The following is a 19,053-nucleotide window of genomic DNA, read 5'->3' as shown; positions in this document are numbered from 1 at the left end:
CAGAAATCCAAATGAGTCTCATATCAAAAAGTACGGGAGCGGTCAAGAGGGAAGTCTTCAATTCTTCGATTTATTTCGATACAGCAACAACGAGGCTAGCCCCCTAATTGCTACCTGCCTGTCAAAGTAAATGTTTGCCTTCCTAACAAGAGTTACACAAGCAAGCAACCCATCAACTGGTTCTTTTATTGCGGCTGCTTCCGCTTGGAAAGCACAGCAGTAGTCCAATGGCCCGAATTTGAGACTGCTGGGGAGTTTATCACAAAATACTCTTCGGCCAAACTTTTCATCGAACTTCAATCCATCTGTTTGCAGGTTTCTCTGACCTTGTTTACAAATGCTACAACCTTCCCACTCTTCCCCTGAGGTATTGTGGATGGAAAATGTACCGCACTAACACAGTAAAGGTCCGCATTCATCTTTCACCATGGGCTTGAGTTTAATCTTTCTAATGCTAATGGAGTGTACGCAGCTGAAGTTGAACTTGTGGCGCGATCACCTCAGCCTGATTGCAATTTATGCAGTGGTAGTTGTGATAGCGACATCCATGGGTACTACATTCAGCATTGTGTTGAGCGCTAGAGTAGAAGTGGTCCGAAGCGCCCGACTGATTCCAATGGGGGCAGACCTTTGGGTTCTCTTCAGCTTCTTAACAGACATCGCACTATAGAGTGAGTTCAACCAGACGAGCACTCCAAACAACAAAATTGGCTTTATAAAGCTATTGTGTTATAGAGCCCGAGTAAGTTGAGTGTTGAAGAAATAGCGCTAAGTGAACGAAATAATTGTAAGAAAACTCAATCGGGTGCCTTTTAGCGGCGTGAAGATTATCGATACCGATAACTAAGGTTTAATAGTTGAGAATGGCCAAATGTGTTGGCATTTCTGTCCAGTAAAGTTTGTAAGTCATCATGAACCGTTCAAAGCCAGAAATTGTGGCAACTCACTTAAAACCTAAATAAATCTGTTCGCGTAGTTCATAGAGCGCACTTCATACATTTACGTGCGGCTTACACACTGGCTTCATCATAATTTGTAATTTCTAATATCTTTCCAAATGAGGAAGGAGCTGCCTTTTTGGCGAATGGAAAGTGCTATCGAGCCATGCTGACTGAATTCTTGCTTCCAAAACTTGGAACTATGCATTGACGACCTTTGGTGCCAAACTAACTTCCTATGCCGCCCGCCTGATAAACGATGTATTGCAATATTCAAGCCACCATTGACGCCATACGGCCAGATTTATTCAAAAAAGTACTCAAAAATTGAACTGATCGTATGGAAATTATCTACCAGATTATAATACATATATCAAATTCATTCCAACAGTATTTATGTTTTGTATTACCATTTCACGGTGGCTGCCGTAGCTGAATGGATTGGTGCGTGCCTGTCATTCGGAATTCAGACAAAACGCAGGTTTGAATATCGGTGAAAGACCAAAATGAAGAAAAAGTTTTTTCTAATACCGGTCACCCCGCAGGCAGGCAATGGCAAACCTCAACCTCCGAGTGTATTTCTGTCATGAAAAAGTTCCTCATAAAAAATGTCTGCCGTTAGGAGTCATTTTGAAACTGTAGATCCCTCCATTTGTGGAACAACATCAAGACGCACACCACAAATAGGAGCAGGAGCTCGGCCAAGCACCCTTAAAGGGTGTACGCGCCAATCACGTTTAAGTTCTCAAGCTCTTAAAAAACACCCGATAACGCGTTTCAAACTCACTTTTCATAGGCACGAGGTTTGAAACTAGACCAGCTTTGTATTACTTTGTGCAGAACCTTATTATTTTTGATCAATATTTTAGCAGATGCTGTTCCATCAGACTTCTGTCATAGGTACATATATAGTTTAAGCCTTTCTTGAGCACTAAACTTTAGGCTATCCAATTGGAGCTTAAATTTTTTCATGGCATTTTACAACTTTTAGAGTGATCATCTTCTTTTCAGCTTAGCTAAATTTCTACAGAATTATTCTAATTTTCTAGAACTGTCAATTTGACCTGATATACCAATTCCCTTCATTTCCACATAGCTATGTAATATCTGCTTGTTATTCAAGTGCCATAGTTGGCAAATACGACTGACTATCTCACTTCGAACATAAATTTGCCAGGCAAAACCTTAAATGCCAAATACGCGTGAAATTTGCACTAAAAAGCGCGCAAGTAAAAGTTCAAACATCAAATGGCAGACGCAAAAGAGTGCAAATTCGCAATTTTGTAAATGCATCTCACATGCATACACACATACGCATGTATATACACTCATATGTACTTACTTCCGGCTGTCTGACAGCGATTCGCTACGCTGCCAACTAAGCGAAAAAGCGGTGCATGACTGAAGGAGTAGTATTAGCCATAGCCATGCAGGTGCACACATACATACATACTTGCACATAGTTGCAGTAGCTTCACTTCTAGTTATCTATCGGGTTCCAAATGACACATTTAGCAATTCAAGCGCGCTAACATACGCAAAATGCCAACGCCAGTGGCAGTGGCAGCTGCAGCCGCATCAGCCATCCAACCATCCAGGCATCCAGTTACCAGTCACACTGGGGATTCATCGGCAGCTACGCTAATGCAAACATGCAAATATTAGTATGAGTATATGTGTGCATGTGTGTGTGTGTGTGTGTGTAAACTGATTATCATAGACGCTCATTTTGTATTAGCAGGCAAACAGGCGCGGTAACGCTTTGGTTGGTAATATTTGCAGCGCGAAATTCGTTTTCATATTGAATAATTTTCACGTTGCGCAATTAAATCTTTTTCACTAATTAATTTTCATGCATTAACGGCACCAGAGCAGTTTATTCATAATATTTTGAAATTTATAGATAGAAATTTTTAAAAATATTTATACAAGCAGAAATAAATGCGATAAATGCAATTGCATTCATAAATTCACACATCATAAAAATCTATAAAAAGGAGGAAGAAATTCAAAATTGTGTATATGGCCTGAAGTCAAACCAAATTAGTGAAGCGGCAAATAAAATTAGTTTTGTGAATGTGAAAAATTCAAAAATTAACTCCATTCTACCGTTCAACTAATTGCATAAAATTCGCCTTTAGGTTGCGTCAAATTATAGTGGTTGCCCACTATGAGACACACTTAGGCTCATAACCCATTGCGATGCCGCGTGAGAAATTTGCGCTTATCTCTCCTAAAACCAGTGTTAATCAACCAACACTGAGGTTGGTAAAAGAGATGACTCCTCCAGAATCCAAATAGCGGTTCCGCACAAATTTGTTGCCAGATCCGCATCACTAACTTGTTTAACAGCAATTTACAGCAAGTCTCTATCCAGTCTGTTTGGTTTAAGAATCTTATTAGGTTGTTGACGCCTAAGCCAGACACTTGTTCGAGACTCCCTATTGAATATTACCGTCGGGACGATGTAGTCAGTCCTCACCAAGGTTAACTGAGTTTGTCACAATAATAGACTGGCTTGACCATACGTTTTTTCTTTCAGCGACCCGCTTCATTTAATCTAAATGCACTCATGGTTGCCGTCTTCTTAATATGTATGTCTATTGAAGTAACGTGTGTCAGTGCATTGAGAGCCTTTCTAGGACATGACCTTATTGCACCGACCGTTATTGCACAGGCTGATCTTTGTATTCGGCCGATTAATTTGGTATTGTACTCTTTCCCTAGAGCTTTCCATCAAACTATCGAGCCATATGATGTACGAGTAATAGGTTGTATAAGACCCCATGGGGTTGTTCAAGACCCCATCTTCTTCCAACCATACGTTTACAGGCATATAAAGCATTTTCTGCCTTCCTTACACGTTCTTCGACGCTTAATTTCCAGCTAAATTTGGAGTCCAGAATTACCCCCAAGTACTTTGCACTGGGTGATAGTGAGAGAGTTTGTCCTTTAATATTTGGTAGGGTAAAAGTTGGTACCTTATATCTGGTGGTACAAAGCACAAGTTCTGTTTCATGCACAAGTTCTGTTTCATGCAGGCCACTCTGTGGCCCAAGAGTTAAGCTCGCCTAACGCCCTTTGGATGATCCCACTGATCGTATTAGGACACAGACCTGACGCCAATAGCACCACATCATCAGCATACGCCACCGCTTTTAACCCACCTCTATTAAGTTTTGTTAAGATTTTGTTAATAACACATAACCAGGGAGGTGGAGATAATACTCCTCCCTATAGAGTCCCCTGTGGACCTTTTTGGTTATGTTGATATTACCCATATAAGCTTTGATGATCCGGGTTTCTAGCACCGAGATGACCCAATTACTACTGCAATTGTCCACCTCTTACTCTAAATCATTAACTTTTCAAAAATGTTACAGGTTCCCTGATTTCCATAGTGCTGAGATTTTGCAACTCATTAAAGAATTGTCTACCTAAAGTGATGAATCTTTATCAGTATAGAGCAGGAGTGTAACATAGAAGGTGAAAAATTGTGATCAAAAATATAATGAAATAGTAAGCAAAATTTATCCTGAGTTTATAAATATTTGCATGTGTGCAAACATAAATGGCAAATATTTTGTATCTAGTGATATTCGACCACAAAAGTTCATTTCGGTCTCGGGTCAGCATTGGAAAAAAAGACGAGAAACATTCTTGGAAAGTATGGAAATATTTGTACAAACGCAGACAGAAAGAGAATAGGAGAATAAGCTGATACAATAAACAGTAAGCGACTTAAATAAAGGGTTTTTCAATTGGCGCGGGTCGCTTTTGGCTCCCTGTGGCAGCCATTTTGTTTTGGTGACATCTGTCAAATCTTTTGTTTATTATTCAGTTGTTTATGCCAAATCATCATGACAAGTTACACGATTGAACAGCACGTTCAAATGATAAAACTTTATTATCAAAATGAGTGTTCATTAACGCAAACGTTGCGCGCATTGCGCCCATTTTTTGGTAGACGTGGTGGCCCTTCCAATTTCTTATGGCCCATATTGAACCATATGGACCTAGACGACATTTGGTTCCAGCAGGACGGCGCTCCGTGCAACACAGCAAACGCCATTTTATTCCATTTCAACATCTACCCGCCCTTATTGAAAAACCCTTTATTAGGACGGTTAACACTTTTGGTTTTTGTACTGGTAGGTTAGGTTAGACTTTTGAGCCAGTCGGCTTAGTCGGTATCCAACTCACTTATATCATTATAGGGCCATTGTGGTACCACTGTGAAACTCGTGAGCCTCAATTTTTATTCGTCATGGGACCATTTAGACGTTCTTATGAAGCTTAGCATAAGTTTTATCCCAACACCAAATATTTTCATAAGAGAGTCAAAAGAGTGTTTTCCTAATAACCTTGCTCTACTCCCAGCTAAGGCTCGACAATTACAGAGGAAGCATTTTATTGTTCCTTCCTCTTCCTCGTCTGAAAAACTTCTGTATGCTAAGACTTCTACCAGGACAGATAATTCCAATCCTAATTATTTTTTAATTTTTTTGAAAGAAAAAAAATATATATATATACATATATGTAATTGGGGCGTACACCCTTTTTGGGTGTTTGGTCGAGCTCCCTCTCCTATTTGTGGTGTGCGTCTTGATGTTGTTCCACAAATGGAGGGATCTACAGTTTCAAGCCGACTCCGAACAGCAGATATTTTTATGAGGAGCTTTTTCATGGCAGAAATACACTCGGAGGTTTGCCATTGCCTGCCGAGGGGCGACCGCTATTAGAAAAAACTTTTTCTTAATTTGGTGTTTCACCGAGATTCGAACCTACGCTCTCTCTGTGAATTCCGAATAGTAGTCACGCACCAATCCATTCGGCTACGGCGGCCACCCGTACTACATAGTCTACTTAATTCTCTAACTTTATTCCCCCTGTTCTCCATAGTCTTTAAGTTTGCCACTCTCTTCTTGACGGGATGCTAGTCTTCAAGAGCCTGTCGAAGGTGGTTTTAGAGTAAGAGTAGACGACGGCGGCCACATGCTTTCCTACCTGATTTAGAGTAGGCAAATTGACTAGCACCGGGCGCTTTATTAAGGGTGTTCCTTAACACATTCCCGCCGTCAACCGCATTTGTTGTTCTCGGCATCTGGCGGCTCTGTAACTCCAAGATTGTTTCATCGTACGGCGCTGTTGTAACTTTAATTGCATATCGCCCAGTGAGAGCTGCCGACTATTCCAACGTTAGATGTAAACAGCATTCTCAGAAAACCACAAGAGGAGACAATTGTGTATGTACCACCAATGGTACAAGCCATCCTATGGGACAGGCCTCAATGTACCACTAGTGGTATATGCCGGCGGAAACGTGTTAAAGGACCGGTGATGCATAAAAACACATTTCTTTGAGCCTTGCTCAACAGTTTCGTATAACTTGCGTTATGAGTTGATGGGCACCAAACAAGTATTCCGTACAGTAAAATGGGTCCAACTACCGAAGTGTGCTGGTATCAAAATACGATTTTTTTGTTGAAAAAATTGCTTTTAAATATCTTCTGCTCTTCCATCGAATGCCGCTAATGAGCTCTGTTAACTCAGTGCTGCAATCTAGCTCTATGCCGAGGAACGGTGGGTAGTAAGATGAAGGCGCCGACCTGCTATAGTTTTTGCATTGCAATATAAATAATTTTGTGTTATGAATATTAAATAATTTTTTTTTTTAATAAGTGTTTTGTTTTTGTTTGAAAATAAAAAAATTTAGCGTTTTTAGAACTTGAGCCATTGAAAATATTTGCTTCAGTTCGATTCGGCCTTAAAAATCGATGTTCGGGGTATCTCTAATAATTCCTGTGCACTTTATTTAAGAGTTTAGCATTATTTGTTATAGCAATAAAAATTCCGAGAAAAATGTATTTAAAATAAATAAAAAATCAGTAGAATCTTTAACTGTTGTGCTAGTTAAAGTTTGTAATTCTTCTTATCGAGCGTCAGTGGTGCCAAAGTTGCAACAGATACGAGAATCAAATATAGTTTGTTTTATTATTCTCATTTCTTGGCAGCCAGCACAAAATGCACTCGTTTATCACACAAACGATGTCACCCTTGAGAAAAATCTAATAGAATATGCGCAGGAATTGCATAAAACGGCAAAAAAGCAAAATAAAATAACGCAGCAAAAAGTGCACACAAAACTGAAGTGCAAAATAGAATGCGAAAAAAAGACATTTAAATGGATTTTGGCCAAGGTTACCAAACAATTTGACAGAAATCGGCAGACGCAAATCGACTTCTCCACAAATATCTGTCACTACCTTCACGCTGCACTCCATATCTGGCGTTGTTGTATCGCATGAAGATTGATAAAACCAGCAAGGCGTTGCTCGTAGGTAGATTTGGCTTTACTACTCAATGAGGCTTCAGTCGAATTAGAAGGTTCGAATCAGTAGATGTATGTATGTATGTATGTATGTGCATATGTTAGGGGCCTCACCAAAAAATGGCAATTTTTTCAACGGAATTATAAAATGTAGTATATTTTATGGCTAAAGTCAAATTATTTTAGAAAAATCTTAAGTATTAAAAAATTTGAAAGAAACATTTTTTTTAAATTTAAATATTTCATAAAACTTATTTTTAGTAGAAATAGTTGTGGATTCTAAGCTTAACTGACCTACACAAAAATATTTAAAAATTGTATCAACTGAACGAAATAATGAAATGTTTGATGCTTTTTTTGACTTTTTCTAATTTTTTTGGGTTTATGGGAAACTTGAACAACTCAACCCAATATTAACGCATTTCGACGTGTAAGGTATCATTGAAAAGGTATTTTCTCACCCTTTTCAAATCGGGAAAAATTAATTCATTCACGTCTCAAATATCATTATTTGTATTCGGCTGAAAAAATGTTTAAGCCTGCAAGCGTTTAGACTTAAACTCTTTTATCATCTGGGGTTATTTTTGGGGAAAAAATAATTTTACAACTTATTTACGAAAAGCTCAATCTTTGGACATCCCAAATCACCAATTCGGCTTAAAAAAAACCCAAAATGTAAGAAAGATATACTAAAGGGGCAAGGTATCAGGATGCCTTAGCGACATAATATGGGGGAATAAGTATTTAAAAATGGAAGGTAAAACCTGAATATACAAATCTGTGAAAAGACTCATTCTGACGTATGGTGCAGAGGCGTGAGCTGAAAATGCAAAAACAAATCAAATTCTACGCACTACAGAAATGAAAATTTTACGATCCATCGCAGCAAAAACTCACAAGAAATAAAGCAAAAAAGAAGGAGATGAAAGTATCATAACTGACTTTGTTACACTTTTAAGGACTAAAAGCCGAGGAAGGACAGCTAAATATCTATGTGAAATTTTTTTATATTTTATTTCTTTTTTATTTTTTAGTGAATAAGACGAGTTTGGTACTCATTTTATATATCTCCATACGAAGTTTCAGTACTTCTATTCCAGTATGCAAAATTCAGTTAGTATAGTAGGTCACAGGTCCCCTTAACTAATCGAAATAAAAGCCAACCTGTATTTTAAATTAGAGTAAATGCCACCGGTGTAAAATTTCATGATGATCGGTTGGGTGGTTGGAGCGTGAAAGTAAAGATTTTACAATTCCAATCCGAAAACAGTACCGATTTTTTTTTTTTTTTAATTTCTTTTTTTTTTTTTTTGGATGAAGAGTGAGGCACCCATATTTATATACACATTAAGGTATTTCCATACAACACCTCAATGCTCATTTCTTTGCAAATCGCTTGTACATCAAACAATTCGGCTGCAGCTGCTTTGTTAATCCCAACAGAATCTCAAAATGAGGCAGACTTACCCAGAGGTGGTAGAAAAATGGCAATTGCAAAGTGATTGCTCATTTCCATTACACAATTGCAGTTAATTTCCATAGCAGCAGTTGTTCGTTGGTTGGCCAGCAACTCACTTTAGTGACGATGCAGTTACTCAGTACTTGCTCAATATGACCAATATTATCCAAGTATTGTAATGATGCATGCCACTCATGCATGCAGCATATGATATGAGGCAATATTGACGTTGACGTTGACGTTGATGTTGACAACACCCCCACCTCACATCCACCAAAGTCCACTTGCAACGGTGAAGATAAATGTGCCGACTATGGCATTTTCTCCACAAAGTAAAAAGTAACGCCGACAGCAATGATGCTCTGGTTGCCGGCAGCAATGCCCGTCCCCTGGCAGCCCGCGCGAGCGCAATGAATGCATAATTGTTTCACAATGCACTGCAGCAAAGCCTGGCAACAGCAATGAGCCCGAGCAATTTGCATAGTTTTGCTGTGTTCGTATTCCTTCCGGTCCTCTTCGTATTTTAACTATTCTGACTGTCGACTGTCGCTCGTAGTGGTTGCTGTACATTGCCTGGCTGTTGGCATTTGTCTTCCCTTGGGAAATCAGAAAGTCATGTACGCCTAGTGCGGGTAGTGCCGTAGTGTTGTTTCGGTGTGTAAACTGCAAATGAATGGCAGCTGGTCGAATGGTTCTAGCTGGTAGTTGCATTTGGCAATGAGCAAAGTATTTTAGAGAATTTTTCAGTCGAGACAGGATTAGCTATGATAGGTAATATATGTTAATTTGTTTCTTATTTGAGAGCAATGCAATTTTTTTTTTATTTTTTTGGAATTAGAAAATAGCAAACAATTCATATATTATATTTTGTATATATGTATGTGTGTATGCATGTATGTATTTCTAAATATAAGTATAGCTTTTGAGACAAAAATTACTCTTACAAAATAGCTCCGTAAAAGCTATTCTACAAAATTTTGCTTAAAATTTAATTTTTTAGCAGATTTTAAAGTTCCAAAGGACTAAAATTAGTTTAAATACTTAAACGCACTCTATGACATTAATATGGATATCAAACGAGGTATAATTTTCATTTATTAATTTCATTTTTTTTTTTCAATTTCACTCTTCTTCCTGTAAAAAAATAGCTGAACCTATGTAACGATTACTGTACAGATTTTACGTATTTGTTCTGGCGAAAAATAGCAAAGTTTTTTCCTGGATAACAAAAAACGTTGCCTGCCCAACTGCAGAAATCTGCGGAGGTATCTTGTCGTTAGCTTCTGCCTATCTACGCAAGCTGCATAGATAGCAGCTACGCCCTCAGATCTTGGAGAGCTGTGAGAGTTACTTTCAAGCACAATGCAGGGAAAATCTTACATGTAACCCCTACGGATTTCTGGCCAATCAGTCTCTCATCGTCTTTACTGAAAGCCATTCACAGGGTGTTTAATCTGCACATAAGCAGTGAAATTTCTCTGGGGCGTTTATCGGATGCTCAAAATGTCTATTGTAAAGGTAGATCGGTAGAGTCTGCCTTGTATACTATTACAGATAGCGAGATGAAAATTAATAGATAAAATACAATTTTCATATGACGTCTATAAAGAATAAATTGAATCGAAACAACATTTAGGCTTCAACATGTGCTGCAAAAGTTTGGAGTCTAAAGTCACACATTTATCACGCAACGTAAAGTAACAAACAATTATTTTTTCTGCACAGAGCGAACCCTACAGTACTACCACTTGACAAAGTAGAGAAATATTTTTATTAAACTTCAAACTGTAATAAGAGTCCTAATTCGAATTTCGCATAAACTTCTTTGACAAGCTAAACACGAAGAAAAACATCCAGGAGTTCAAAAACAAATCGATCTTATTATTTAGCACAGAGGCCTGAGAAATCTATTTTGTGCCCTTAATGGATTTACAATATTTCTCTGAGCTCAAATCGAAGTTGCGTGACATACTTGCGCACCATGAATTCAATGGAAATGATAGTTATTACCCTGATGGCGTTGAAAGAACCCAAGATGATGGAAATTAAAAATGTGATAAAAACTAAATTGAAGCCGAAATTACTGGGAATCATCATTTCAACAATTCTAATGCTTTCCAAAATTCTATAATTCGGATATGGAATACCAAACGATAGAAACACTTGTTTTCTAATAGTGGTCGCGCCACGGCCAATACCAAATCTCTGAGTATATTTCTGCCATCAAAAAGGTTCGTAGAATTTAACATTTCTGAGCAATTCTCAGGCGCTTGGTGTACAAGATTCGCTGGACATAGGTAGATAGGTTAGTGAAATTGGTGAAGTGCCAGTCTGGCACTCCTCAAGTAGCACTAAAGCTCCGTTTTGATACCATTCATTATAAAACCTCTAACAGGCAGATATCTACAGCCAGCCAAAGCTGTTAATGTACCTGAGATGGTTGATGGGATTTAGGTTGGTGCACTGCCTCAGGCTGTCGACGAAAGGAGCGCGCAGTGGCTTTAGTCGTCTAGTTGCCAAACCCGGACATTAGAGAGAAAATGCTTTACAGTATCCTTATCTGAAAGCTCCCCACATCTTCTGCAATGGGGGTTAAATGGTAACGCTAGCTTTTCCGCGTGTGTGCCGATCGTCTAGTGACCGGTAAACACAGCTACGAGTTTGAAAGTTGAATGGCGAGGAGTCCAAAGGACTTTCTCAGTCCTTCGTATATCGTATTGGGACCAAAGGGTTTTTGAAATAGCATACGAAGAAATGGAGCTCCATCTTTTCTGCGCTTTCCTGAGAAATAATTTGTGCAGTTCCCATTTAACAACTGTCAGGGGAATGCCGATGATCGGGTAGGAGGCCAACGGAGGGTAAGGAGGCTGGCAAGCTCATCGGTAATTTCATTTCCCACTTTGTTCCCATGTCCTGGAACCCAGATCAGAGAAATGTTCCCTGCACACCAAAGAGATTTGATCTCCCCTTTACAGGAGTTTACTAATTTCGTTCTGCACCATGGCGTCGTCAGGAGCTTAATCGCGGCTTGACTATCGGAGAATATGTTAATATCTCCCTCGCTCCCGCGCTCCCTAAGCATTTTTGCTGCCTGCAGGATCGCAAAGACATCTGCTTGAAAAACACTAGCAGTGTTCGGCAGTTTAAAGGAGATAGACAAATTAGCTGATTTAGAGAAAACTCCTGCTCCGACTCCCCATACCATCTTGGAACCGTCAGTGAAGACAGAGGTGCAAGCTCCACGGAATGACCCTCAAACTCTAGTTTGCGAATAGATACGAAAATCGGAGAAATACGAAAATGCTAACATGTCCCTTGAGAGATTGCCTCCAGAGGCTAATATCCTTTAACCTGATTGCACTTTGAGCTGCGATGGAAATGACGGAAAAGTTGATGGGAAGTAAGTGCAAAAGGACATTTAGGACAGCACTGGGGCAAGTTTTACATGCTCCGGTGATGCCAATGCATGCAGTCCTTTGCACCCTCTCCAGTTTAGTGATACTATAGCCCTTCCGAAGGGCTTCCCACCAAACCAGGCCTCTCTACGTTAAAATTGAAAAACCAAGTCATCGGCGTATGCTACTATCTTAACCCCACCCTTATTTAGTATTATCAGAACTTCGTCAATAGCAACTAGCAAAAATAGGGGCGAAAGGACACCACCTTGCGGCGTCCCCCTGGGAACGAATCTAGAAACTTTAGCCCCTCTTGCGACCGCATTGACTTCCCTGCAGCCAAGCAGGGACAAGATCCAGAGACAGACACGTATTTCCCCCTCTAGTCTATCTAACGCAGTGATAATTGACTCTACCCTGATGTTATTAAAGGCACCTTCTATATCTATGAAGGCCGCCAAAGTGAATTGTTTGCCTTCTATAGATTTTTCCACAGTACCTACGACCTCGAGATAATTTGGATTCGAGGTGCTCACGGATATGATAATCAATCAGGATAGATTCAACTGACAGTAATAGGATTTTCCGGAAAGTAATTATTCAACAGGATAGTCAAAGATTTTTCTGCAGATTCAGGCCGCTCCCCGTCCTCCCTTTTTACAAGAGTTCTGCAGGAGTGGTCTCTCGAAAGGGTCTTGCTTAGCCTGGCAGAATCCTTCACGGTTTCAATGGACTCGCAGTACTCCTTCCGGGAGTTGCGTTTCGCATATTAAATGGCTTTTTTGTATTCATTCTAAGTTACAGAGCAATTTTTAAAACTTTTAGCTTGGTAGGATTCGTTAAAACCCCTCCTAACCTTCTTTTTCAAGTCTGTCAGCGTCTTGCTCCACCACGGAGGAAAGTCTTTCTTGCTGGGTATAAAGGTGTAGGGTGATTGCCTACGCGGATGATGTGGCATTAATTGTTAGAGGAAAGTTTACAGATTCCCTGTATGATTTAATGCAGGGATATCTGAACGTAGTTGTTCGATGGGCAGCAGATTGCGGCTTATCGGTGAATCCTCTTAAGACGGAGCTCGTCCTTTTCACGAGGAAATATAAAATACCCAGAGCTCAACTCCCCTCGAAGGGGGGCGCTCCGCTGGTGCTTTCTGACAAGGTGAAGTACCTAGGTCTAATCCTTGACAGTAAGCTGACGTGGAAGCCCAACATTGGGGAGAGAGTAAGGAAGGCAACAATCGCCTTGTATGGGTGCAAAGGCGAAATTGGCAAAAGGTCTGGCCTCTCGCCCAGAGTTGTATTCTGGTTCTACAATACCATAATAAAGCCAATTCTATTATATGGAGTCACTGTCTGGTGGAACTCACTGGAGAGGACGACACCAGTTAAAAAGCTAGAGAGAGTCCAGAGGTCTGCACTCATTGGAATCAGTGGGGCGCTTCGAACTACTCCCACTCTGGCGCTTAATGTAATGTTAAATGTGGTACCTATAGACATCGCAGGCAGAATTGCCGCTGCTCGTACCGCAATCAGACTGAGGGGCTTGGGCTATAAGCTCAACGTCACAAATAGGCACTCAAGCATCCTCAGAAACTTTGAGTTCATCCCCTCGTCAACGGACCAGTGTGTGCCTTCGCTAAGTCCAAGCGGAACTTTCTCCACCCATATTCCACCAAGGGAGGAGTGGACCGGAGGCAACACCTGGGGACAGGGCCTCGTTAACCTGTTCACGGATGGCTCGAAGTTGGACGGTAGGGTTGGAGGAGGAGTATTCTGCAAAGGGCTCCCCATCAGACTCAAAATCAGGCTACCGAATCACTGCAGTGTATTCCAAGCAGAGGTGGCCGCAATTAAAGAAGCAGCTGACTGGCTGCTTACTTGCGTAATAACTGTTAAGAAGGTAAATATTTACTCCGATAGCCAAGCGGCCATTAGGGCCCTAGGCTCTGTTATGATGCATTCGAAGCTGGTCAGGGAACACCTGGTCTCACTCTCGATTGCATCAGAATTCTTCGACATAAAGATAATTTGGGTACCTGGTCACAGTGACATTGCAGGAAACTGCGAAGCCGACGAGCTGGCCAGACAGGGGACCTGTGAGGCAATCTGCCCGCGAAAGGAGAAGATCGGGATCCCCTTGACAACCTGCGCTCTACTCCTGGAAGGATGGGCTTTGCACCAACTCAGCGAACGCTGGGCAAGTACGCGAAAGTGTGGGGTCGTGAAGTCCTTCTGGCACCTTTGGATAGGAGGCGTTCGAGGGATATCCTGGGAATGACAAAATGTCATCTCTCAAATTTCGTGGGCATCATCACGGGGCACTGTCCGCGAGGTACACATGCCGTGAGACTCGGAATTACTTCGAGCCCTTTTTGCGTCAGCTGCATGGAGGTTGAGGTGGAATCATCTCAGCACCTGCTCCTTAGCTGCCCAGCCTTCGCGGCACTAAGATTCAAGTATCTTGGTTCTCACTTCTTTTCTGCGCCTGCTGATATAGCAGGTGTTGATAACAAAAATCTGATGAACTACATCAGCAGCATAATGAGGTTAACACAACCGCGGACTAGTCACCGTTCGTAGTCCACAAACACTCACCACTCCCCCATCCCTTCCCTTCCTCCCCCTTCTCTGTCCTTAAATGGTATCACAAAGGACGAACCAAACTATTTCGTCCAAGTAGGCCCTACTCTCTGGGCAACCATTATAACCTAACCTAACCTAACCTGGGTATAAACGAGCAAAAATTATTCAGAAAAATTAAGCAAATATTGGAGGAAGTCGATAAATCGTCTGTCCGTGGATGTTAAGAAAGCTTAGATTTTCCTTATACTTGATTTACGCGATAACCCCTTAAGCGATTCTGACCGAGTTTGACAAAGCCAGCCGTTTCTTTCGCATGATAACCGTTGCCAATTAATAGGTCTATTTATAAGTTCGTGCGGTTTTACAACAGATGGCGTAACTTGATTATTATTCCATCGATCCACATTTCCAAACATTCATTGGAGAGCTACTGTCGTAAGGCACAAACGTCAGTATAAGTTTTTTATTTGAAGCGTAAACAACAATATTTTTACCACACTTGAAAATGTCGAATTTCGTGCCAAATAATGTGTTTTTGCGGGGAATTCTTCTTCATTATTTTAAAATGAAGAAAAAAGCAGCCGAAAGTCATCGTATCTTGGTGGAAGTTTATGGTGAGCATGCTCTATCTGAGCGAACGTGCCAGAAGTGGTTTGCACGCTTTAAAAGTGGTGATTTTGGCTTGGAAGACGAAGAACGCGAGGGTGCGCCGCCAAAGTTCATGGATACCGAATTGGAGGAATTGCTCGATCAAGATCCGGCTCAAACGCAAGAAGAGGTTGCAAAAACTTTGGGAGTTGATCAATCAACCATTTCCAAACGTTTAAAAGCCATGGGAATGATCCGAAAGGTAGGCCATTGGGTGCCGTATGAATTGAAGCCAAGAGACGTTGAACGCCGTTTTATGGCATGCGAACAACTGCTTCAACGGCACAAAAGAAAGGGTTTTTTGCATCGAATTGTGACTGGCGATGAAAAGTGGGTCCATTACGACAATCCAAAACGTCGGGCAACGTATGGATACCCTGGCCATGCTTCAACATCGACGTCGGCGCAGAATATTCATGGCCTGAAGGTTATGCTGTGTATCTGGTGGGACCAGCTGGGTGTTGTGTATTATGAGCTACTGAAACCGAATGAAACGATTACGGGGGATGTCTACCGACGACAATTGATGCGTTTGAGCCGAGCACTGCGAGAAAAACGGCCGCAATACGCCGATAGACACGACAAAGTTATTTTGCAACATGACAATGCTCGGCCACATGTTGCACAAGTGGTCAAAACATACTTAGAAACGCTCAAATGGGATGTCCTACCCCACCCGCCGTATAGTCCAGACCTTGCGCCATCCGATTACTATCTCTTCCGATCGATGCAACATGGCCTGGCTGACCAGCACTTCCGTAATTACGATGAAGTCAAAAAATGGATCGATTCGTGGATTGCGGCAAAACCAACCGAATTTTTCACAAAGGGAATCCGTGAATTGCCAGAAAGATGGGAAAAAGTAGTAGTAAGCGATGGACAATATTTTGAATATTAAATTTGTAACCATTTTACGTCAATAAAGTTTCAAATTTCGAAAAAAACCGCACGAACTTATTCATAGTCCTATTAGATACACCAAGTGATCTCAAAATTGAAAAATTTCGTATTGAAACTTTCCGGACGCCTGCCCTTTTCTAATAAGGAAATATTTAGGAAATCAAAATAAAACGTTTCACATCAGTTTCCTTATTCAACAGCCTCATCTCTTTTGTCTGGTAAATACATATTTGATATCACTTCAATGTCCCCAACAAGGAAATTATGTTGTTAGTTTATTCCAGATTAGAAAAATTAGGTCAAAATATATAGCAACAATACTAAAGGGATAATATTTAACTATTTACAAGAAAAATCAATCATTCAAGCCCGTAATTAGTCGTAGCTGTGAAAAACTAGTCCAACATTTAATTTCATGCTTATAGAATTCCCTACAGGGCTGCTACATCATTAACTATTTGGCTCTACTAGAAACTCGTGCAGTTCCTTCTTTTTGTTTGTTTTTGTTATTGTTTTGAATAGTTTTGATGGTATTCCTGCAACATAACATGCAGCTTTTGTGCTTGATTTTATTTTTGTTATTGTTGTATCTACTGTCATGGGCGTTGATGGTGTAAATTGTTGGGCATGGCCCAAAAAATGGCCTTACGACTTCTCGGGGTTATTTGGTATACGATAAATTTCGAAAATTAGTGTCAAATGGGCAGTGAATGTAACATCTAAGTGCAGGGGAAGAGTCAAAAGGGCAGTGAATGAGTCGAGCAAGAAGAAACATTAGAAGGGCAGTAATGAATAATGAAAAAGCGATTGCGGTCAGCAACAAACAAAAAAAAAAAGAAAACACGACAAGCTGAATGTATAACAAGATGAGGCGTTACAAGATGAGTAATCATGGGGAGTGTGAGGCAATAATCGTATAACAGATGGTGCAACTAAGGGCGAATAAGGCACGAAAGGGCGACTTGCACAGAAAGTGGGCCAATGCGGCTGCTGTGTCAACTAATCGCTTACAATGCAGGCTACCGCAACTTAGCATATTTGTCTAATCTTTACATCTCTGCATGTGGCTGTGATAGACAGTAGTTGGACGAATGTGTATTAGGGTGTGTCACGCGCCATGCAAACATAATTGGTACTATTTTTCTAACAAATTTATGAAATTTATTTGACTTTAGGACACCCGCCAAAAAATGTTGGAGATATTTTAAGATTTATGTGAGCTGCACTAATTTGAAAGCATCGCCGAAAAATCGTTTTTTTTTTTCATACATGAAATTAGTATTTAAAAACATTTCCCGCAAAATACCACCTCCGATGGGGATGCTACAAAGGGCTGCATGTATTGGCATCACCGGATCATGTTCAACTTGCCCGAGAGCGGCCATGAATGTCGTTTAGCACTTATTTCCCATCAACTTCACTTCCATCGCTGCACAAAGTTCAATCACGTTAAAACAAGTTGTCATCTGAAAGCAATTTCTCGAGGAACATGGTAGCATTTTTAGGCAGTTAACATCATATTTCTTTGAACTTCGCACAGATCTCTCTACCCACAAACTGGAGTTTAAGAGTCGGTCCAGGGCAATTTTTCCAAGTAGGGAGGATTGGAATGAAGAAAAAATCTGTACCGATGCTGGTACCCCTGTCTTCACTGACGGCTCCAAGTTGGAATGAGGAATGGGAAGAGGGGGTTTCTCTAATTCAGTCATCTATTTCACTGAAATTGACGAATACTGCTAATTTTTTTAAGGCGGAAGGAAGTCTTTGCAATCCTGCAGGCATGCGAAATGCTTAGACAACGTGGGAACGATGGTAATATTAACATTTGTTCCGAGACTCAAACCGCAATCAGCCGCTTTGATGCCATGGGCCAGATTCAAACTAGTCAACTACTATAAGGAAGAGATCAAATATCGAGAGAGTGCAAGTAATATTTCTCTGATCTGGGTACCAGGAAATAGGAACTTAGAGGGAAATGAAATTGCTACTGAGTTTGCCAGGAAGGGGACTGAATTGATCTAAGAGACCTCCTATCAGGTAATTGGTAACTCCCTGACTGTTGTTAAAGCGGAATTCCGCAACTTATTTCTCATAAAAGTGCAGAAAAATGGAGCTCCATTTCTGCATGTGCAATTTCGAAATCACTTAGGGTCAGTACAATACGCGGAGGACTCAGAAAGTGCTGGGGACTCCATGCCACTCAATTTTCAAACTCGTAGCAGTGTTTACCGGTCATTGGACGATCGGCACACACGCGGAAAATCTAGGTTTATCATTTAACCAGCATTGCAGAAGCTGTGGGGACCGTTTAGAGGAGTTGACTGTTCAGGTAATGTCCGGATCTAGCAGCTAGACAATTAAGATCACTGTCCTTCCTGTGGCAGTGCGCCAACCTAAATCCCATAAATCATCTGCATTACATCAACAGCTCTAGTTGTCTGTAGATATCTGCCTATAGGAGGTCTCAAAATGGTATCAAAAAGAAGCTTTGTGCTACTTGGAGAGTGCCAGAGTGGTACTTCAACCATTTCACTTACCTACCCACCATCACCTCAGATGGTAGAAGATTTTAACGTAAAAGGTGCATAAAAGTGCCTTAAAATGTTATCAACTCAATCAATTCAATAGCATTTGCGAAAAGAATAGGGACCCGTTACAAAAAGGGTGATAAAGGGTCTTTCAAATGATACCTAAGGAGTCTCAAGCGGTCAAAACTTGGTTGAGTTATTCAAGTTTTCCTACATCTAAAAAACCCAAACCAGGATTAAAAATTTCATTATTTTGATTTTCTGAATGAAAT

General features: G+C 40.6%; 1 protein-coding gene across 8 annotated transcripts in view; it reads left to right on the top strand.

Annotated features, from left to right (window-relative positions):
- LOC128865125 (protein madd-4) overlaps positions 1-19,053 on the top strand; it is a 322,915-nt gene that overhangs the window by 266,543 nt on the left and 37,319 nt on the right. The window lies entirely within an intron of this gene.

Source organism: Anastrepha ludens, chromosome 5 (assembly GCF_028408465.1).
Source record: "Anastrepha ludens isolate Willacy chromosome 5, idAnaLude1.1, whole genome shotgun sequence".
Lineage (NCBI taxonomy): Eukaryota > Metazoa > Arthropoda > Insecta > Diptera > Tephritidae > Anastrepha > Anastrepha ludens.
This window is presented reverse-complemented; position numbering and strand designations above follow the sequence as displayed.